The sequence below is a fragment of the Trachypithecus francoisi genome, unplaced genomic scaffold (assembly GCF_009764315.1).
Source record: "Trachypithecus francoisi isolate TF-2019V2 unplaced genomic scaffold, Tfra_2.0 Lachesis_group16, whole genome shotgun sequence".
NCBI lineage: Eukaryota > Metazoa > Chordata > Mammalia > Primates > Cercopithecidae > Trachypithecus > Trachypithecus francoisi.
Window position 1 is genome coordinate 2,554,687 of NW_022681461.1, and position 23,579 is coordinate 2,578,265.

The 23,579-nt window shown below is 41.9% G+C and overlaps 1 pseudogene; it reads right to left on the minus strand.

Moving 5' to 3' along the window:
• Positions 1-220: 220 nt before the first annotated feature.
• LOC117099448 lies at positions 221-20,195 on the minus strand (annotated as a pseudogene).
• Between the last annotated feature and the right edge of the window lie 3,384 nt (positions 20,196-23,579).

A 23,579-nucleotide genomic window follows, 5' to 3' on the forward strand; every position in this document is an offset into this window, starting at 1 on the left:
CTACAGCTTTTTTTTTTTTTTTTTTTTTTAATTGCATTTTAAAAGGAGAAAAGCTCAGCTCTGCAAGCACGTTGGGGCAACCCCGGAATGTTGGCTGCAGGCTTCTAAAGGATGATCACTGGTTGTTTCACCTATTCGCCATTTTTCTGGGCAAAAGCAATTCCAATTCCTCTGAAAACTTGTCTCCAGGATACTTCTCTGTCCTCAGCCAGAAGAGATACAGATTAGAACCCACATCGACCTGATTCAACCAAGTGCTCCTTCAACGAGGGGAGCACGATGGTCTATCATCTGCTGACTGCTCAGGATTTGGATCCATCTCCGAATAAAGAAGTGGAGGTAAGAACTGAAACTCCTGGATATATGCAAACAGTGGTCCTTGGAACACTCTCCCGAAGTCATCACAGGCATTCACGGTGCGAGATTGTTCTGCCTTTGTTCCTCTGTTACCACTTCTGCATAGCTGGGTGGTGCTTCGGGTCTTTCAGGAATGGATAAACTGAGTCAGTTTATATGCATGCTACACTGCCTGCTTACATCTCAGGCTCTGGTACCCAATAGATGGAGAGGAATGGTGCTGATGGCAAGTGGCAAATTAATAAATAAGTCCATAGCTCCAGGAATATCCACATATTCCATTAGTGAATATTCCACACAGATTATACCACAGTGGAGAATAGAGGGAGAAACTGGTGGAATTTTCAACAACTTGCCATTCCACGTCTCTCTTTCCAGATGACAAGGATTCCTCATGCAAGTTAGCCTTCCTGTTTTACTTCCTTCATGGAAGGCCTGTGTTTGGTAATGACTGACTTTGGCACCAGCATTTGGGATGAGCAGTTCTCAGTCTCAGCAAATATCTGAGTTGATTCACCCGTGGTACAGCCCTTCCTTTCAATTTTAGCACTTACGGATATTGAGCCTCAGGTAGAAAACCAGCAACTTAGCATCTTTTCTTCTGTGCCTGCTTGAGGTGACAGTGATGAAAGAGTGTTCATATTTATATACTCAGGGACTGTAAATTCCTTCTTTGAGGTGATTGTTAGTAGCCAAGGCCTGTGAGATTCAGCTTTCACACAAGAGTGCACACACCACGACTGCCTTTGAATGAGGTAGCAAGTGGTGTCTGTGGAAGCTCAAAGCTGAATGCATATTCGTGCCTTCCTGAATGACTAGTGTTGAAACCTTCTTTGGAATTATCATCGTCTCTTTTGTGTCCAATTAAGATATCTTTATGGTTGAAATATTCTACTTCTTCCATGTAATTCCGTGTATAGGCAATATTGGTGCCAGTGTTTCTAGATTCAGCCAAGTGTATTTCCAAGTGTCCTCTTGCATGAATTTTTAACAGATTTTACTCTGATTTTGCCAATAACTACTACTTCTTCTTCTTCTTCTTCTTTTTTTTTTTTTTAAATGGAGTCTTGCTTGGTCTCCAGGCTGTAGTGCATTGGCACTATCTGGGCTCACTGCAAGTGATTCTCCTGCCTCAGCCTTTCAAGCAGCTGGGACTACAGGCGTGTACCACCATGCCCAGTTAATTTTTATTTTTTAATAGAGATGGGATTTCACTATGCTGACCAGGATGGTCTCGATCTCTTGACCTCGTGATCCACCTGCCTCGGCCTCTCAAAGTGCTGGGATTACAGGCATGAGCCACTGCGCCCAGCTAGTAACTTCTAAATTCACCCTTCTTGAGATAGTATCTCCACTAGAATACACAGGGATACTGCTGTCATTAAGAGAGTCAAAGCTCATTGTCAAACTTTTCTCCTTTCCCAACACCACGTTTCTAACAAAGTCTACAAAAATATAATGTAAGACAGAAAAGATGATGGCATATAAAATGTGATTTTCACTTAACACTGATATCTTTGTCATGCAAAATTCTTGCAGGTTGAATCGGTGATTCTTTATAAATAGTTCATTGGTCTCAGTCTGTCATCCAGGCTGGAGTGCAGTAGTACCATCATAGCTCACTGTAACCTTGAACTCCTGGGCTCAAGGGATCTTCCTGGCCTCAACCTCTTCAGTAGCTGAGACTATGGCTGTAAACCACTATGCCTGGCTAATTTTAAAATTTTTTTATAGAGATGGGGGTCTCATCATGCTGCCCAGGTTGGTCTCGAACTCCTAGGCTCAAGTAATCCTCCCACTTCAGCTTCCCACAGTGATGCGATTACAGACAGGAGCCACCATACCTGGCTGAGATTTCTTAAAAAGTCAGGGCAGCAGAGGCTGTTGCTCTGTGCTCCTGCTCATCTCAGTGGTTTCCTTACAAACACCCATTAATTCTTTTTCTTTCCTACTTTGCCAATGGATGCATTTGAACAAATAGGGGAAAGAGTTTTAGAAGAAGAAAATAAAGAGAGAACAGCACATTAATTTATTTCCACATTTAACCCTCCTTACACAAGCAGTTTATTGGGCTTAATCCTCTGCTCCAAAGCCTCCCTGACTGGAAATCCTTTTCCTTCTGACTTGGGTTGCCTTTCTGAGACATTGTATTCCTTTTTTTTTTTTTTTTTTTGAGATGGAGTCTCGCGTCTCCCTCTGTTGCCTGGGCCGGAGAGCAGTGGCTCCATCTCCACTCACTGCAAGCTCTGCCTCCTGGGTTCACGCCATTCTCCTGCCTCAGCCTCCCGAGGAGCTGAGACTATAGGCGCCGCCACCACGCCCGGCTAATTTTTTGTATTTTTAGTAGAGATGGGGTTTCACCACGTTAGCCAGGATGGTCTCGATCTCCTGACCTCGTGATCCGCCCATCTCGGCCTCCCAAAGTGCTGGGATTACAGGCGTGAGCCACTGCGCCCGGCCGACATTGTATTCCTTTTAAATCCTAGCATGGAATACTATTGATCATTAGGATGGAAACCCAATCATTGATCTATAACAACTGTAACAGCAAGAGACTGGGAAACTATAGAATTAACCATTTTATCTGCTTAATTTGTAGTTTTCCCCACTTATCCAAAACAACACTCTACGTTAACACATTTGGGATGCCTACAAATATTTTAATGTTTTACATTACAAAGAACAAGTTATGTCATCCTCCACTGGAACCATTCATAGTAATGTAGGAAACACGGTACCCTGTGGCTCAGTCTCAGATGTGAGACTACACCATATTTGAAGCACATTTATTTCTTGGGAAAAATTTCCAATGTTACTTTTAATTAGTGTAGTTACCATGGAGACAATAGGCATCACCTGTCACTGTTTATCTTTCATTCTAATCAAAAAAGACGTTTTAAACAAGCTTTTTAGGATCTCTGAAATATTGTCTACTTATAATCATGTATTATAAAATTCAGCTGTTTTAAAAGTTAACTATACCAGTAGTGCATTCGTTAGGTATGATAACACGGTAACTGGTTAATCTCAAAGAGATTGAAAGTTCTTATAAGTTAGACATTTGTAAGTCGTGCACCTATATTTGGAAAGAACAACTTTTAGTCATATCCCTCATACATCTGTTTTGACGTTTTATGTCAACCTTATGTTTAAATATGATGCCTCATTATAATGTCCTAAAGGCAAGAAACAATATACCCAAATAAAAATGTCTATTTTTCTGTGTTATAATTTGTAAGACTGGCTTCAGTAATTGAATGAACATTTTTAAGGTGTCTTGTTTCAATTATTTATACTCCATTGAGTTGCTCAAATGAGTATGAATCCTTCTAGCAAAAACCCAGCCCTCCTATGGAGCTATTTGCAAGGCATACTTAAAAAGTTTATCATATAGTCAATGTTTGTAATTCTTTATGTATTATTTTTTCAATAACACTCATGCACCTTGAGTGAAAGTTCTGCCTTATTCTTGCATAAACTCTATAGGCACACGTTTGTAATTCAATGCTTGTAATATTTTCTCGCATTTCTGAGGTATTTAAAAATTTTATCATCATTATCACTATCATTACCTCATTATCACCATCAAAATCTCAGTGACAAATAGAGCAACAGTGATCAGCTTGTGAGTAAAAGCCTAATACCAGGCACTAACAAGAGTTCTCTTTTCATAAGAAACCTTCAAGGTCATTACATGAGGAAGATGCCAGGCCAGTATTCAACATCTGATTTATAGATCCTAAATAAATCTTAATTCAATCTTTTAACCCAATGGCATGTTCAAGTAAAATTTTTTACTATGCATTTTTCCCAGATTCACCTCTTTTATTATATATTGGAAAATATAATTTCACAAAGATTATTTCAAATAAAGAGGCAGTTTTTCCAGTCATGTAAATGAAATCCACAGGAAAGGATAGCTCTTTTGTATAAATAGCACAAATTCAGAAGAATGCCTTTCCAAACTCTGTGCTTCACCAACACAGATCTTCCCTAGGAAGAGAATTCAAGATTGGCCCCAAAACTCATCACCTGAACTCAGTTGATAAATCTTTTCAGTAACTGCCAAAACCTCATTTGCAATTTCAAATATCTTTGACAAAAGGCCAAAACGTTCTGAAACCTCAAATTCACTTGTACTTTACTTCTTCCACTCCAATGTTTTCAGTAAATATATTGTCAGCTACAGCAACAGTTTCCAGTTTCCCTTGTAAACAGGTGAAGTAGCTTGGCAGGATCTTCTGAGATTCCACTGAAGTGTGCTCACGGGGCTCTTTCATTTATAAGGTGTCGAGTCAGGTAGGTGGGCTGACCTGTTTCTTCAGGTAGGATCTGTGTAACAGGGTGTTGTGCAGTTAGGAGCCTGAGTCCTGAATCTCAGTGTCTTACTATGGGATGCTGAACAAGCTAAACTTTTTAATTTTATTTTATTTTTAAGTTCTGGGATACATGTACAGAATGTACAGTGTTGTTACATAGGTATATATATGCCATGGTGGTTTGCTGCACCTATCAACCCGTCATCTAGGTTATAAGCCCCGCATGCATTAGGTATTTGTGCTAATGCTCTCCCTCTTGTCCCTCATACCCTAACAGGCCCTGCTGTGTGATGTTCCCTTCCCTGTGTCCATGTGTTATCATTTGAACAAGCTAAACTTTCTTTTTTTTTTTTTTTGAGACGGAGTCTCGCTCTGTCGCTCAGGCTGGAGTGCAGTGGCCGAATCTCGGCTCACTTCAAGCTCCACCTCCCTGGTTCACGCCATTCTCCTGCCTCAGCCTCCCGAGTAGCTGGGACTACAGGCGCCCGCCACCTCGCCCAGCTAGTTTTTTTGTATTTTTTAGTAGAGACAGGGTTTCACCGTGTTAGCCAGGATGGTCTCAATCTCCTGACCTCGTGATCCGCACGTCTCGGCCTCCCAAATGAACAAGCTAAACTTTCTAAGCTTCAGTCCTATCATATGTACATTGGAAATTATAATAGTGCCTTCTATGGCATTTAGTCATAATGTCTGGTGTAGAATAGATGCTGTAAAAAACATTATTATTATTATATGCTGAAGGCCTGACATCTCATCCCCCCTTTTTTTTTTCATTTAAAAGAATATATTTTTTCAGAGACAAGATCTCACTATGTTGCTCAGGCAGGTCTCAAACTCCTGAGCTCAAGTGATTCTCCCATCTTGCCCACCTGAAGTGCTGGTATTACAGGCATGAGTCACCATGCTTGGCTCACATCTTATTTTCATTGTGTTCAGAATACAATACAGGGTTGCATATAAGAATATCAAATGAACTATTCTCATGCTCCCCTTGCTGATATGTGTGCATATCTGTAATCTACTTCATGGGGGGATAAAGTTTTGTCTGGGCTCACGTCAGAACTGACAGAGTTGTCTCTTCATTAGAAACTGGACGGTCTAGTTTAAAACTACACTGTAGAGATGTGATGTAGCCTTTAGTTATGGCACTTAAATAGTGGGTTTAACTCATCAAAGTTCTCCAATAACACTAATATATTTAGCTAGTCCACAGAAATACATATTTTTGTAGATTTTCTTTTTTTCTTTTCGGAGATGGGATCTTACTCTGTTGCCCGGTCTGTAATCTGTAGTGCAGTGGTACAATCATACCCACTGCAGCCTCAACCTCCCAGGCCCCAGTGATCCTCCCACATCAGACTCCTGAGTAGATGGGACCACAGGCGCATGCCACCATGCCTGGCTAGTTTTTTTTTTGTAGAGGTGGAGTCTCACTATGTTGCCCAGGCTAGTCTTGAACTCTTGGGCTCAGGTGATCCTCCCACCTTGACCTCTCAAACTGCTGGGATTACAGGTGTGAGCCACCACACCTAGACATGTAGATGTTCAATAACAAGAAATGTAAAAAGTAAAGGTATAGTATTAGAGAAAATTATCTATGTTTTAATACCTCCAGACAGCGATTATTCCTTCAGATGCGAGAAAACGTAAATGCACAATACTTGCAAAATGCGATGACTTCCTGTAATGTGGCATCACAAGCAAGCTGTGGCTTTTCAGAAGATACATTCACCCTGTTACCTTACAGCTCTACCAGGTGGGACACCCCAGAGATCCTCATATTTTATGTCTTTTTCTTAGTTATTCCCAGACATCATTTCTCTGCATTTATTTTCAAAAGTATTAATCAAATTTAACACTCATCTTCCTGGCAAGAACAGTCAAGGGTCTGAAATTTCATACTACTTACAATCTAACAAGTTGGGCTGCCACTCTCATGGATGCTGCCAAAAGAAATGACTCCCAGGTCAGAGACAAAGAAATATTATTATTATTATTATATTATTATTATTATTATTTTGAGATAGAGTCTCACTGTGTCATCCAGGTTGGAGTGCAGTGGCGCAATCTCGGCCCTCTGCAAGCTCCGCCTCCCGGGTTCATGCCATTCTCCTGCCTCAGCCTCCCCAGTAGCTGGGACTACAGGTGCCTGCCACCACGCCCGGCCAATTTTTTTGTACTTTTTGGTAGACACGGTGTTTCACCATGTTAACCAGGATGGTCTTGATCTCCTGACCTCATGATCTGCCCGCCTCGGCCTCCCAAAGTATTGGGATTATAGGCGTGAGCCACTGCGCCTGGCCAAAAACGTTATTATTTGTGCACCAACAAACAGCATCAGCAACAGGGTATCAGCTGTCCTTGCCCTCGAGTCCCACGGGAAGGACATGGATGGATTTAGATGGATCCATGCACATGCACGATGGGATAGGAGCTCTGAGCTCAGGGAATGCAAATCCCTTGTAAAGATCCCTAAATATGCCTAGTCTTTGTTCCAGGAGACACCAACATCCTTGAAAAGATTGGCAAAACAAAGGGCAGTCTGTGTCTGCTCCTAGCGTGTGCGGAAATGTGAGGGGCCCATGAAAACACATCACACAGTACCTTCCTCTTATAGTAGACAAGTGAGTCTGTGTGCACATGGGGCACTGGATGAAACACTTTATCAAAACTGGTCAGAAATTCAGACAAAAATTTAATCCAATCAAACAACTGCATGTAATAAATACTATTTTTGTGTGGCTACCAGTGACTCACAAGCCCAGCTGCTTCAAAAACATCCTAATTCTCTAGCCCCATCACAGTCCAATTCAACATAACTTGTGGGGAGGGGCCTGGCCTCATTTTTTTTAAAGCTTTCCAGGTGACTTTCATGAGTAATCAAGTCAGGCTGACAATCACTAAGCCAAAATAAGCCCAGTACTATGCAAGGTCTTTTCAGAGACACAGAAGAAAAACAAAACAAAACAACCTAAAGTAAACTCCACGACACAGTGTCTGTAAATGAGGGAACCTACAATCTTTGGCAGGAAAAACTTCAATGAAACTCGTTTTCTTGCTACACTGACCAATTATTTTACCAAAATAAGTCATCACATAAGATCTATTCCTCACTTCCTGTGTAGATAGAACCTAAAATCTGGGGAGAGGCAACTAATTTGTTTTTTTTTTACTCGCTTGACAACTATTTTGACTAAAGCATTTAAGGCTTGTGGTGTTGATTTTTGTTTAAAAATGTTTACCAGTTTTTCAGGAGATCGAGACCATCCTGGCCAACACGGTGAAAACCTGTCTCTACTAAAAGTACACAAAATTAGCTGGGTGTGATGGCGGGCGCCTGTAGTCCCAGCTACTTGGGAGGCTGAGGCAGGAGAATGGTGTGAACCCGGAAGGCGGAGCTTGCAGTGAGCCGAGATCGCGCCACTGCACTCCAGCCTGGGCCACAGAGCGAGACTCCACCTCAAAAAACAAAACAAAACAAAAATGTTTGCCAATTTTATAAAAGACATTGTTTTTTGCAGTTTTCCAGCAAAATCTTGTAAGCAAAGCATGTTTTCTTTCCCCTTATCTCAACCCAACTGGTATGCTATTTGTCATATTGTTTTCTTTTTTTAAAAAGTTTTGTTTTAGATTAAGGGGTACATGTGAAGGTTTGTTATGTAGGAAAATAGATTGTTTCATCACCCAGATACTGAGCCTAGTACCCAATAGTTATTTTTTCTCATCCTCTCTCTCCTCCCACCCGTCACTCTCAAGTAGGTCCCAGTGTGTGTTGTGCCCCTCTTCGTGTCCATGTGTTCTCATCATTTAGCTCCCAATTATAAATGAGGACATGTGGTATTTGGTTTTCTGTTCTTGCATTAGTTTGTTAAGCATCATGGCCTCCAGTTCCATCCATGTTCCTGCAAAAGACATGATCTCATTCTTTTTTGTGACTACATAGTATTCCATGGTGTATATGTACCACATTTTCTTTATCCAGTCTAACATTGATGGGCATTTAGGTTGACTCCGTAACTTTGTTACTGTGAATTGAGCTGCTGTGAACATATGCATTCATGTGTCTTTATGATAGAATGACATCTATTCCTTTGGGTAAATACCCGATAATGAGATTGTTGGGTGAAATGATAGTTCTATTTTTTAGCTCTTTGGGGAATCATCACACTGCTTTCCAGAATGGTTGAACTAATTTAACTCCCACCAACAGTGCATAAGCCGTTTTTGTTTTTTGTTTGTTTGTTTTTTGCCCCACAACCTCACCAGCATCTGTAATTTTTTGACATTTTAATAACAGCCATTCTGATTGGTGTGAGATGGTATCTCATTGTGGTTTTGATTTGCATTTCTCTAATGATCAGTGATAATGGGATTTTTTTCATATGTTTGTTGACCACATGTATGTCTTCTTTAGAAAACCATCTGCTTATGTCCTTTGCCCACTTTTTAATGGGATTGTTTGTTTTTTTCTTATAAATTTGTTTAAGTTTCTTATTGATGGTGGATATTTGACCTTCATCAAATACATAATTTGCAAATATTTTCTCCCATTCTGTGGGTTGTCTGTTTACCCTGTTGATAGTTTCTTTTGTTGTGCAGAAGCTCTTTAGTTTAATTAGATACTATTTGTCAAATTTGCTTTCATTGCAACTGCTTTTGGCATCTTTGTCATGAAATCTTTGCCCATTCCTATGTCCAGGATGGTATTCCCTAGGTTGTCTCCCAGGGATTTTACAGTTTTAGGTTTTACATTTAAGTCTTTAATCTATCTTGAGTTGATTTTTGTATATAGTGTAAGGAAGGGGTCCAGTTTAAATCTTGTGCATGTGGCTATTTACCCCTGCACCATTTATTGAATAGGGAGTCCTTTCCTCATTGCTTGTTTATGTCAGCTTTGTTGAAGATCTCATGGTTGTAGGTGTGCAGCCTTATCTCTGCGCCCTCTATTCCTCTTTTGTTCCATTGGTCTATGTGTTTATTTTTGTACCAGTACCATGATGTTTTGGTTCCTGTAGTCCTGTAGTATAGTTTGAAGTTTGGTAACATGATGTCTCCAGCTTTGTTCATTTTGCTTAGAATTGCCTTGGCTATCCAGACTCTTTGGTTCCATATGAATTTAAAAATAGTTTTTCCTTGTTCTGTGAAGAGTATCATTGGTAGTTTAATAGAGTAGCATTGAATCTGTAAATTGCTTTGGATAATATGGCCATCTTAAAAATATTGATTTTTCCTACCCATGAGCGTGGAATGTTTTTCCATCTGTTTGTGTCATCTCTGATTTCTTTGAGCAGTGTTTGTAATTCTCATTATAGAGATCTTTCACCTCCCTTGTTAGCTGTATTCCTAGGTATTTTGTTCATTTTATGGCAATTGTGAATGGGATTGTGTTCCTGATTTGGTTCTCGGCTTGGCTGTTATTGGTATATAGGAATGCTAGTGACTTTTTGCACACTGATTTTGTATCCTGAAACATTGCTGAAGTTGTTGATTATTTTAAGGAGTTTTGGGCTGAGACTATGGGGTTTTCTAGATATAGAATTATGTCATCTGCAGACAGGGATAATTTGACTTCTTCTCTTCCTATTTGGATCCCCTTTATTTCTTTGTCTTGCCTGATTGCTCTAGCCAGGACTTCGAATATTGTGTTGAATAAGATTGGTGGAAGAAGGCATCCTTGTCTTGTGCCAGTTTTCACGGGGAATGCTTCCAGCTTTTGCCCATTCAGGATGATGTTGGTTGTGGGTTTGTCATAGATAGCTCTTATTATTTTGAGGTATGTTTCTTCAATTCCTAGTTCATTGAGAGTTTTTAAAACAAAGGGATGTTACATTTTATTAGAAGTCTTTCTTCATCTATTGAGATCATCGTGGTTTTTGTCTTTCGTTTTGTCTATGTGAAGAATCACATTTATTGATTTGCAAATGTCGAACCAACCTTGCTTCCCAGGAATAAAGCCTATTTGATGGTGGTGGATTAGATTTTTGATGTGCTGCTGGATTCAGTTTGCCAGGATTTTGTTGAGAATTTTTGCTTCCATGTTCATCAAGGATATTGGCCTGAAGTTATCTTTTATTTTTGTGGCTCTGCCAGGTTTTGATATCAGGATGCTGATGGCCTTATAGAATGAGTTGGGGAGGAGTCCCTCCTCTTCCCCACTGGTTGAAATAGTTTCACTAGGAATGGTACCAGCTCTTCTTTGTACAGCTGGCAGAATTCAGTTGTGAACCCATCTGGTCCTGGGCTTTTTATTTTTGGTTGGTAGGCTATTTATTACCAATTCAAGTTTGGAGGTTGTTACTGGTTTGTTGAGGGATTCAATGACTTCCTGGCTCAGTCCTGGGAGGGTGTATGTATCCAGGAATTTACCCATTTCTTCTAGGTTTTCTAGTTTGTGTGTGTACAGGTGTTCATAATATTCTCTGATCGTTATTTTCATTTCTGTAGGATAAGTGGTAATATCCTCTGTCATTTCTGATTGTGTTAATTGGATCTTCTCTCTTTTGTTCTTTATTATTCTAGTTAGTGGTCTATCTATCTTACTAATTTTTTCAAAAAGTTAGCTTCTGGCTTTGGTGATCTTTTGAATAGTTTTTCACGTCTCAATTCCTTCAGTTCGGCTCTGATTTTGGTTATTTCTTGTCTTCTAGCTTTGGGGTTAGTTTGCTCTTGCTTCTCTAGTTCTTTTAGTCATGATGTTAGGTTATTAATTTGAGATCTTTCTAACTTTTTGATGTGGATTTTTAGTGCTATAAATTTCCCTCTTAACACTGCCTTAGCTGTGTCCTAGAGATTCTGGTATGTTGTATCTTTGTTTTCAGTAGTTTCAAAAAACTTCTTGATTTCTACCTTAACTTCATTATTTACCTGAAACTCATTCAGGAGCAGGTTGTTTAATTTCCACCTAATTGTATGGTGTTGAGCAATTTTCTTAGACTTGAATTCTGTTTTTACTGTACTGTGGTATGAGAGTGTGGTTGGTATAATTTCAGTTCTTTTTGCATTTGCTGGGGATTGTTTTATGACCAAGTGTGTGGTTGATTTCAGAGTATGTGCCATGTGGCAATGGAGAAGAATGTATATTCTGTTGTTTTTGGGTGGAGTGTTCTGTAGATGTCTATCAGGCCCATTTGGTCCAGTGCTGAGTTCAGGTGCTGAATATCTTTGTTAATTTTCTGCCTCAGTGATCTGTCTAATACAGTCAGTGGGTGTTGAAGTCTCCCACTAATATTGTCTAATTCTCTTTGAAGGTCTCCAAGAACTTGCTTTATGGATCTGGGTGCTCCTGTGTTGGAAGCATATATATTTAGGATAGTAATGTCTTGTTGAATTGAGCCCTTTACTATTATGTAATGCCCTTCTTTGTCTTTCTTAATCTTTGTGGGTTGAAAGTTGCTTTTTTTCTGTTTTCCATTTGCTTGGTAGATTTTCCTCCATCTCTTTGTTTTGAATCTACAGATGTCATTGCATGTGAGATAAGTTCTTTAAAGACAGTGTAGCATGGGGTCTTGCTTTTTCAGTCAGCTTGCCACTCTGTGCCTTTAAATAGGGGCATTTAGTCCATTTCCATTCAAGATTAATACTGATATGCGTGGATGTAATCCTGTCATCATAATGTTAGCTGGTTATTTTGCAGACTTGCTTATGTGGTTGCCTTATGGTGTCACTGGGCTGTGTATTTCAGTGTATTTTTTTTTTAGTGGCTGGTAACAGGCTTTCCTTTCCATATTTAGTGCTTCCTTCAGGAGGCTTATAAGGCATGTCTGGTGGTAAAAAAAAAAAAAAAAAAAAAAAATCCCCTCAGCACTTCTTTGTCTGAAAGGATCTTATTTCTCCTTCACTTATGAAGCTTAGGTTGGCTAGATTTGAAATCTTGGTGGGAATTCCATTTATTTAAGAATGTTGAATATTGGCCCCCAACCTCTTCTGGTTTGTAAGGTTTCTGCTAATAGGTCTGTTGTTAGTCTAAAGGACTTCCCTTTGTACCTTTGTAGGTTATCTCTCCTTTCTCTTTCTCTGCCTTTAAGATTTTTTTGCTTCATTTCAAGCTTGGAGAATCTGATAATCATGTCTCTTGGGGATGATTTTCTTGTGAAGGATTTTGCAGGGTTCTCTGCATTTTCAGAATTTGAATGTTGGTCACTCTAGCTAGGCTGGGAAAGGTCTCATGGATGAAATCCTAAAATATGTTTTCAAGTAGTTTCCATTCTCCCCATCTCTTTCAGAGACACCAATGAGTCATAGATTTGGTCTCTTTACATAATCCCTGTTTTTCAGAGGAGAGGTTTTTTACTCCTTTTCACCCTCCCCTCCCCTCCCCTCCCCTTCCTTTTCCTCTTTTTTGAGACAGAGTCTCACTCTGTTGCCCAGGCCAGAGTTCAGTGGCGTGATCTCGGCTCACTGCAAGCTCCACCTCCTGGGTTCACGCCATTTTCCTGCCTCAGCCTCCCGAGTAGCTGGGACTACAGGCGCCCACCACCACACCCGGCTAATTTTTTGTATTTTTAGTAGAGACGGGCTTTCACCGTGTCAGCCAGGATGGTCTCGATCTCCTGACCTCGTGATCTGCCTGCCTCGGCCTCCCAAAGTGCTGGGATTACAGGCGTGAGCCACCGCACCTGGTCCACTCTTTCTTCTTTATTCTTGTCTGGCTGTCTTATTTCAGAATGCCAGTCTTCAAGCTTTGAGATTCTTTCCTCGGCTTGGTCTACCCTGCTGTTAATACTTGCCATTGCATTGTGAAATTCTTATAGCATGTTTTTCAGTTCTATTGGGTGGGTTACATTCTTTTCCCTACAGCTATTTTATCTGTCAGCTCCTGTATCATTTTATTGTGCCTCTTAGCTTCCTTAGATTGGGTTTCAACATTCTTCTGAATCTTAATGATCTTCATTCATATCCATAGTCTGAATTACATTTCTGTCACTTCAACCATCTCATCTTTGCTGGGGAGGTGATGTGGTCATTTGGAGGGAAGAAGGCCCTCTGACTTTTGAGTTGTCAGGATTCTTGTGCTGATTCTTTCTCATCTTTGTGGACTGATGTTTCTTTAATCTTTGAAGTTGGTGTCCTCTGTAGCTAAACTTTTTTTTACTTTATTCTATTTGATGACCTTGAGGGTTTGGTTTTGGTACAAGATGGGTTCAGCTGATTGGTTTCATTTCTGGAATATTTTAGGAGACTAAGGCTCAGCTCAGGTCTCCCGAACTACATGCTTGAACTCTTGGGGACTGGTTTCTGGCCCAGGCTTTGTCTCTGGACCCTAAAGGTTAGGAACCTGATGTGCTGGAAGGACCAAGATACTCCCAGACCGCTGGTCACAACACTCTGAGGGGTGGTGCCAGTCAAAGTGCTTCAGAGGGCAGTGGCAGTGAGATCCATCCTGGTTCACACCTTCAGCAGCAGCAGCAGTGGCAGCGAGGTGTGGTGCACACTCACTGGCTGCAGCAGGGAACTAGTGGCTGCCAGCATGCTGGCCTCCTTGTGGGCACTCATAGCAGCAACCGTGGCATCACGGTGCAGGGGTTGGGGGTAGGGGATGCGTGCTCCCCTCCCCTACTCCCATGACTTTGTGCGCATTTGTGCCGGTGGCGGTGTTAGAATGGGAGTGAAGCACTGGTGAGCACAGGACTGTGTGCGTCCTCCTTGCACATTCACGTGAGTGGTTGTGGCCGCTCAGAACAGGGGTGAGTCCTCTGTTCTCTGTGCCTATTTTCACACTGGTGGTAGTGTTGGTGCAGGAGCAGGGCACTGGCAGGGGCGGGGCTAGCAGGCTTCATGCCCACCCATCAATGCTCCATCAATGCTCGGGAGGGTGACGTGCACTCAGGATAGCAGCAGTAGCATGGCACACACGCTGTGGTGGGAAAGGGGAGGCAAGGTCCACCCGCACACACATGCACTGGCAAAACGATGTGGGGGATGGCCATGGGCTAGTGCATGCAGGCAAAGTGGCATGGAAGAGGCTGCAGTGGGGACAGGGCACAGTTAGGCTGATGTGTGTACATGGGGGCCACTCTACAGCAGTTCTCTGCTGGTCAGGCACAGTCAGCCAGCACAGGAACTATGATGTGGATCCTCAGGAGGTAGCCCCCACTGCACCCTGCTGTGAAGCTGCACTGCAAGCAGGTGTGGCCAGGCTGGGGCCCCAGGACGGGCGAGCAGACGAAGGATGCTCAGGTCGGGCTGGCCCTGTCTCATGGACAAGACTGCCCTGCAGAGTTCAGGTCTGACAGTTCCCCTAGGGCTGAAGTCTCCTATGAGAGCAAGTCTAGCCTAGGTCAATGGGTGTCCCTCACCATACTCCACTACAGATGCTCCCACACCAAACCTTCTGGGCTTTGCACAGTCCGGAGTTCTACCATTAACACTTTTATAAGCAGGTCTCCGTGACAACTCAAGTGTCCCTGGTGGTTGTAGGGTCTCCTCCTGTCAGGAATTCAGGGGCCTGTGACAAGTGGAGGTTGCACCTTGCCTGTTCAACTCTCCTCTCCTCCAGGAGTTTTTGGGGACCAGGAATGAGTCCTGGTGCACGGTTGCCCCTTGCAGAGTTCCCAGCTTCCTCCCTCTTCAGCCAACATCTCTTTCTTCCCTCTGTCTGCCTCTGTCTGCTCTCAAAGTATCTTCCCTCTGTCTGCTCTCAAAGCCTTCCTTCTGAAGATCTGCCAGGAGCACACCAGTCTTCCCAATTTCCTGGTCCCTTGGTGGGAGCTCTTCCTCTTGGCTGTGTCTAGTCAGCCATCTTCCCTCATATTTTCTTCACACAAGTTAACAAGGGTTATTTTCACATTGTAATTTCATCCATTAAATGACATTTAAGAGAAAACACATCAGAGTATGTGATAATCTGCTAATATTGCTCCCAATGATCACATACGTTTTGTTGTTTCCTTCAATAAAGACAGTGATAGCTCCACATCATTGTTCTGATTTTATCAGATCTATAGGAGGAAAACTGTCAAACTGTGATGAAGGAATTCAGTGAAGATCTAAATAAATGGAGAGTTATTCTAAGTATATGGATAGAAAGACTCAATATTGTGAAGATGTCAGTTCTTTCAAACTTCATCTATAGGTTAAAAGCAATCCCAATAGAAATCCCACCAAGTTATCTAGTGGGTATTGAGAAACTGATTCCAAAGTTTATATAAAAAGGCAAAAGACCCAAATTAACCAACAAATGTTAAAGAAGAACAAGTTTGAAGGACTTACACTGCATAGCTTCAAAATCTATGATAAAGTTATAGTGATCAAGACAGTGTGGTATTGGTGAAAGAATAAAAAAATAGATCAATGGAACATACCAGTGGGCCAAAAAATAGACCCACATGTGCATAGTGAACTGATCTCTGACACAGAAGCAAGGGCGATTCAAAAGAAAAGATAGTCTTCTCAACAAATGGTGCTAGAATAACTGGTCATCCAACATGCAAAAATATAAATCTATACACAGACCTTACACCTGTCACAAAAATTAAGTCAAAATGGATCACAGACCTAAATGTAAAGTGCAAAACCATAAAACTTCTAGAAGACAACATAGGAAAATATTTAGTTGACCTTGGTTTTGGTTATGACCTTAAGTACAACATCAAAATGCATGATTTATCAAGAAAAATTGATAAGCAGGACTTCACTGAAATTAAAACTTCTGTGTAAGACACTGTTAAGACAGTAAAAAGACAAACCAAAGATTGGGAGAAAATCTTTGTATAACACATATCTAATAGAAGACTAGTATCCACAATACATACAGAATCCTTAAAATTCAACAAGAAGAAAACAAAAAACACATTTAAAAATCAGTAAAAACTCGGAACAAACATCTCACCAGAGAAGATATGCAGAATGACAAGCATATGAGAAGGTGCTGCACATCATATGTCATTAGAGAATGCAAATTAAGATAACAATGAGATACTAGTACACACCAATTAGAATGGCTACACTCCAAATACTGACAACAAACGCTGGGGAGGATATGGGTCAACAGGAACTCCCATCCATTATCGACAGGAATGCAATATAGTATAGCCACTTTAGATGACAGTTTGGCAGTATTTTTCCTTTTAGTGTTTTTTTTTTTTTTTTTTTTGAGACAGTCTCGCTCTGTTGCCAGGCTGGAGTGCAGTGGCAAGATCTTGGCTCACTGCAACCTCCACCTCCCAGATTCAAGCAATTCTCCTGCTTCAGCCTCCCGAGTAGCTGGGAGTACAGGTGTGCACCACCACACTGACCTAAGTTTTGTATTTTTAGTAGAGACGGGGTTTCACCATGTTGGCCAGGATGGTCTCGATCTCTTGACCTCGTGATCCACCTGCCTGGGTCTCCCAGAGTGCTGGGATTACAAGCGTGAGCCACCACACCCGGCCGATAGTGTCTTACAAAACTAAACATACTCTTACCACATGTTTCAGCAATTGCAGTTCTTAGTACTTACCCAAAGATATTGAAAACAAAGATACGTTCAAGCAAAAAGTTGCACACAGATGGTTATAGCAGCTTTGTCCATAATTGCCAAAACTTGGAAGATGACTTTTAATAACTAAATGGATAAATAATCTGTGGTACATCCAGACAATCAAATATTATGCAGTGATAAATAGAAATAAGCTAGCAGAGACATGTAAAGACATTGAGGAAACTTTGATGCACATTGTTAAGTGAAAGAAGTCAATCCGAAAAGGCTACGTACTTTAGGACCTCTGGGGGAAGGGAGGGATGACTAGGTGGAGCAGAGAGGATTTTTTGGGCAGTGAAAGTATTCTGTATGATACTGTAATGATGGATACGTGTCATTGTGTGTTTTTCATAACCTATAGACTGTGAAACACAAAGTGATCCCTAATGTAAACTACAGACTGAATAATAGTGTATTAGTATTGGCTTATCAATTGTAACAAATGTACCAGGAGATGTTAATAGTAGGGGAAATTCCTGCAAGAATCACCCACTCCCACCCTCTCATTTCACACATGAAGCCCCGTGACCCAGAAGTGCAAAACCATCTGCTGCTGTTCCCATCCTACTGGAGACACAGCCCTGACTCTTCCTCTGACCCCTCTTCCTTGGGGTCCAGGGCTCTTTCTGCTCCTCTAAACAGCCACCTCAGCAGAGCCTCCTGGCAAGCAGGATTTAGTCTACACCAGGCTTCCTGCATGCCACTGTTTATTTTCCTAATGAAGACAGAAAACGTGGTGTGAGGGCAGCAGCATGTTAGTTTTTTCAATTCTAATGGGAAGAATAAAAAACTCACTATGATGCACTAAAGAGCCATTAGTGAAAACAGTTTTAAGTCCCTACCTCAGTTTCCAAGAAAGCTGACGGAGAGAAACGGCAGCTTCAACATTTGCACTTTGACTTGCCTCTCTCCACGGGAACTTCAGATTTCCTTCCTCCAGCTCACACAATCCTAAATTCCTAATGTGACTTTCAGGGATTACCAAAGACAGAATGTTGAATGCATTGTATGGTTTCTGTCTTCAATCGTAGGAACCATTCTGTGCTCTAGGAGTAGCAATGAGATCCAAATCCAGGAAATAGGGTAATATCTTCGATTAACATCATTAGCCCTCAGTATTTTTTTTTTTTTTTTTTTTCTTGAGACTAGAAGCAGAAGCCTGCTTCATGCCTGGCTGCCTATCAAAAGAAGCAATTTTCATAAATCTATAGCTCTGGACAATGAAAACAGTTCCTTTCACCTCTGCTGAATCACTGTCTGGAGCATCAAGGACAGGAGAAAAGTTCTAACATTAGCTTTATTCTTCTACCTGCTGCTAATCAGAGTGCAAACGAGAAGTCGCTTCTCAGGGCCAGTAAAGCAGGGAAAGAAATCACTGGTGCTCCTCCCCAGTCTGAGGATCAGATAAACAGCCTCTTTTACCTCCAGCTGCTTGAGCTACAGAGAGCTCATTAGAAAGAACAAGAAAGTTAGAAATTTGACCTTTGGGGGGAAAATGTCATTCTTCAAATTCCCTTTTTTTTTTGAGATGGAGTCTCGCTCTGTCGCCCAGGCTGGACTGCAGTCGCCGGATCTCAGCTCACTGCAAGCTCCGCCTCCCGGGTTTATGCCATTCTCCTGCCTCAGCCTCCCAAGTAGCTGGGACTACAGGCGCCCGCCACCTCGCCCGGCTAGTTTTTTGTATTTTTAGTAGAGACGGGGTTTCACCATGTTAGCCAGGATGGTCTCGATCTCCTGACCTCGTGATCCGCCTGTCTCGGCCTCCCAAAGTGCTGGGATTACAGGCGTGAGCCACCGCGCCCGGCCCAAATTCCCTTTTATTCTTTAACTAAATGCATATCCTTTTTAGGGGCCAGATGGGATGGGGAGACCTGTTTTGAACCTTAGGACAATAATAAGAGCTTAGATGTTTACTAAAGGAATGAAATGGTTTGTCTGAAAGTTGCCCAGTTTCACGACTGTTGTCCCATAAAACCAAAGAGAACGATGCTTGCCACGTGGTAAAAGCAGACTTCAGTTGACATCTCTTCCTTCATTCTTTTTCAGCTCACACATCCTCCCCATTCTCTGAATTCCCACAAAGACTGTTATCGCTGGTCTCATAAAATGATACCCCAAAGTATGACGGTTTGGCATCCAGAGTGCTTTGAACTAAAGGAGATTGAAGGCCCCAGAAGCCAAGTTTCCCTCTGACCTTTTCCTGCCCTCCTGTCTCCCACCCCCTACTTCTCCCCTGAAGTGAGTCCTGAAAACAGAATTCTTCTTTCCCAAAACAAGCCATGACACCCTAGAAATATCACTCTAACCTTCCCTGCCTTTCCGTGTGGCAGCTGGCCATGAAGAAATTCTCTGACCCACCTTGTTTGATAGCGGATCACAAGCCCCTGGTTCTAGAGGGGTTCTGCCTTACACGGAGGGAAAGGAATGTCATGCAGAGAGGCCAAGGAGAATCTGAAGAGATGTCCAATCACCTTTGCACATGGCTGCCCACTCTTCATTGAGCCTAAGCATTAAAATAGACAGTTTCCCCTGGGTGTTTGGGTCTTCATTTCTGAAGACTCCATGTCATGTAAAACTTTGATAATAAATGTATCCTGCATTACTTTTGCTAACCTGTCTTTTGTTATAGGAGTGTCACCTGTGACCCTTATGATGGGTAAGGAAAGATAGCACATCTTTTCTATGCCTACATTATCATACTGTGAAATTTTATTATATGCTGTCTTGCCCTCACAGAAAGAGAATTTTGGAGTTTGAAAGAATCCTGCTAATCATGAAATCTGGTTCTTTATTTAACAGAAAGATTCCCAGAGATATGAAGTGATTAGTATTGTTTCACAGAGAAGCAGAGTGAGAGTCAGACCCTGGGGCAGTCCAGGCTCTGCTGTCTTTGGAGGTGGGGGTTCAGGTCTCTCCAGTGGGGTCGTGAGGTCCCTAAGAACGGGAGCCAGGCCTTGGGCCGTAGTCTCCTGCATCCCTCCAGAGCCTGCAGCAGGAGCTGGGCTCAAGGATGCTGCTGAGGGAGTCCACGTGACTGACATACACTGCTCTGGAAGCACCATTCTGGCAGACTAGCCCTCTTCTTCCCATATAATCCAGGCAGGTTATTTTAGATCGTCCAGATTTTTCTAGATAATCTTGTAACATATTCACATTCAACATACGTATATAAATTCACACTTGGTATGGGCAGGAGAACTGCAGACTTCAGTAGAATTTATTTCTTAAAGCTTTCTGTAGACGGTCATTTAAGGCCAGTAAAATGTTTTCCATCTCAGGGGTTAAATGGATTCAAAACAGAAATCAGTAAAGCTATCATTGCGAATTTCTGTAATAGAGAGGCAAGTACAACGGTTGATTAATAACTCTATCCCTTTATATCTATAGAACATATAAGGCCACTAGCTACCCCTGGACCTCAACACTCCACATTCCCCATTTCAGAAATCCAGAGGACACGCGGCACTGTGAGGGGACCACAGAGACCCTGTCTCTCCTGTCTAGTCCACACATCTTCACTCGCCCAGCCCCTGCTTCACAGAACAGGCATTCTTGCTCCAAAATCCCTTGCTCATTAGCTGCCCCTAACCTGCTGCTTACACAGGTTTTAACCTGTGAGTCACCCCACACCCTCCTGACATCTGCTTTTCTCAGGACATGCAAAATACAGGCTTGGGATTTGAGCATTTTCTATGCACAGGAAAATTGAAATTGAGATTCAGGAAAGCCACTTACTGAATTTGATAATTTAGATGTGGATTAAGATTGTAGGTGTTATTTTGAGAGGGCCCCAAGCAAGTTTCAGATGTACCTTTTTTTGAGAAAATGTGTGAGAGTCTATTTTGCTCTCAGTACTCTGCTATTGTTAGGACCCCAGAATTTACCTGCCTGCTTGCACTGCAACTCCAAAGGAACCTTTCACCTAAAGCTTGGGAGAAATGATTTGCTAATAATCCATCACTGGTTTTTATTATGTTTCCAACCATTTTCTATTTTATGAGCAGTTATTTTAATATTAAAATTTTGTTCTTCAAGCATCACTAGCATAACAATATTATCAGACACTTTGGAAACATTTGTGATGTGTGTTTTGTTGTTTGTTTGTTTTTGTTTTGTTTTGTTTTCTTTTTTTTGAGACGGAGTCTCCCGTCTCACTCTGTTGCCTAAGCTGGAGTGCAGTGGCTCCATCTCGGCTCACTGCAAGCTCCGCCTCCCGGGTTCACGCCATTCTCCTGCCTCAGCCTCCCAAGTAGCTGGGACAACAAGCGCCGCCACCACGCCCCGCTAAATTTTTGTATTTTTAGTAGAGATGGGATTTCACTCTTAGCCAGGATGGTCTCGATCTCCTGACCTCGTGATCCGCCTGCCTTTGAGCCACCGCACCCAGCCTTTTTCGTATTTTGTATTTTTTTGGTAGAGATGGTGTTTCACCATGTTAGCCAGAATGGTCTGGACTCCTGACCTCGTGATCCACCCACCTCCGCCTCCCAAAGTGCAGGGATTACAGGCGTGAGCCACTGCTGCCCAGCCTGATAATTTTCTTTAACTTCAGTGTTACATGTACAGGTTTATTACACAGGGAAACTTGTGTCATGGGCGTTTGTTGTACAGACTATTTCATCACCCGGTTATTAAGCCTAGTACCCATTAATTATTTTTCCTGATCCTCTCCCTCCTCCCACCCTCCACCCTCTGAGAGGCCCCAGTGTTTGCTGCTCCTTTCTATGTGTCCATGTGTTATCATGATTTATCTTCCACTTATAAGTGACAACATGTGGTATTTGGTTTTCTGTTTCTGGATTAGTTTGCTAAGGACAATGACCTCCAGCTCCATCCATGTTGCTGAAGAGGACATGATCCCACTCTTTTTTCTGGCTGCACAGTATTCTATGATGCATATGTACCACATTTTCTTTATTCAATCTATATGATAAATATTATTTTTTAAAAAAAATCTTGAGTTCTAAATTCTCTCAGTCATAAAGGCAAGTATGAATAAATTACTATTTGGTAATATAACGAAGGTTATAAAGAACATTTTAAGGTAATTTTTCAGAACTATTTTAGAGTGTGCTGTTAGGAAAGTATAGTCTCTCTCAAATTTAACAGGCATTTTACCAAGCACATTTTTATAATTTGGAGATCAAGATTTTTTCCAGGAGCAGTAACATAGACTCTAAATAACATGAGAGCAAGCATGAGAACAGCGTGTAAAGCCAAAGTCACCATCTCTCCTCCCACCCCCTCTTGGTATTAGTCTGTTCTCACACTGCTATAAAGAGCTACCTGAAACTGGGTAATTTATGAAGAAAAGAGGTTGAACTGACTCACAGTTCCACAGGCTGTACAGAAAGCATAGTTGGAGAGGTCTCAGAAAACTTACAATCATGGCTGAAGGCCAAGGGGAAGCAAGCACATCTTCACATGGCTGGCAGGAGGGAGAGAGAGAGCCAAGGGGGAGGTGCTGCCACTTTCACACAACCAGATCTCATGAGAACTCACTCACTATCCTGAAAACAGCAAGGGGAGATCTGCCTCTATAGTCCAATCACCTCCCACCAGGTTCCTCCTCCAACATTGGGGACTACAATTCAACATGAGATTTGAGTGAGAACACAGAGCCAAACCATATCAGACCCTTCTTGTCTGTTATCCCCAGTGTATCCATAGTTATCTTTGAGATGGAAGCCTGATCATGGTCATCCACAGGTCAAAATGGTGTTAATGGGGTACCATTATCTCAGTGGTGTCAAGGACTTCTGGTTATTCCAATGCCCAGGAGATAAAGTCCAAAGACTTAGCTAGGCCTCTAAAATCCTGTGTGGCCTTTATGTGTCCCCCCAAGTTACCACACACAGGGCTTCCCACTGTCTGCTCACTGTACCACACCAGCCTTCACTCAGGCCCCCAACACTCCTTGCTCTGCTCCCACAGTGATTTCACATAAGTCATTTCTACTTTCTGAATTGCTCTTCTCACTACAAAAACTCTCACATTAATTTTTTTCATCCTGCAGATCTCAGCTCAAATGTCATTCCTCATAGAAGCAATCCTGACTCCCTAGAGTAAGTCAGGTTCTGCTATTTTGTGCTTCCAATGAATCATATGTCTTTTTAAAATCGCTAATCACAGCTTTAATTTTGCCAATATTTGTGTATTTGATTAAAGTAGTTCTCCCTGAATAGATTATATGTTCCTTGAGGTCAAATCTATGTCTAATTTGCTCACCTCCTTACCCCCAGCACCACATCCAGTCCAAAACATTTGTTGGGAGAATAAATAATTGTTGAACACTTTTGTGAGTTGAGACCTTTTTGGTAAAGGGAACATGGTTGTGATCTGAAGTCGGTGCTCCCAAGGGCCTCCATTCCAATGTAGGGAGACTATTTCAAACAAAAACATAACTGTGCTATAGGTCAATTGAGAAAAAAAGGCAGGTCCACAGG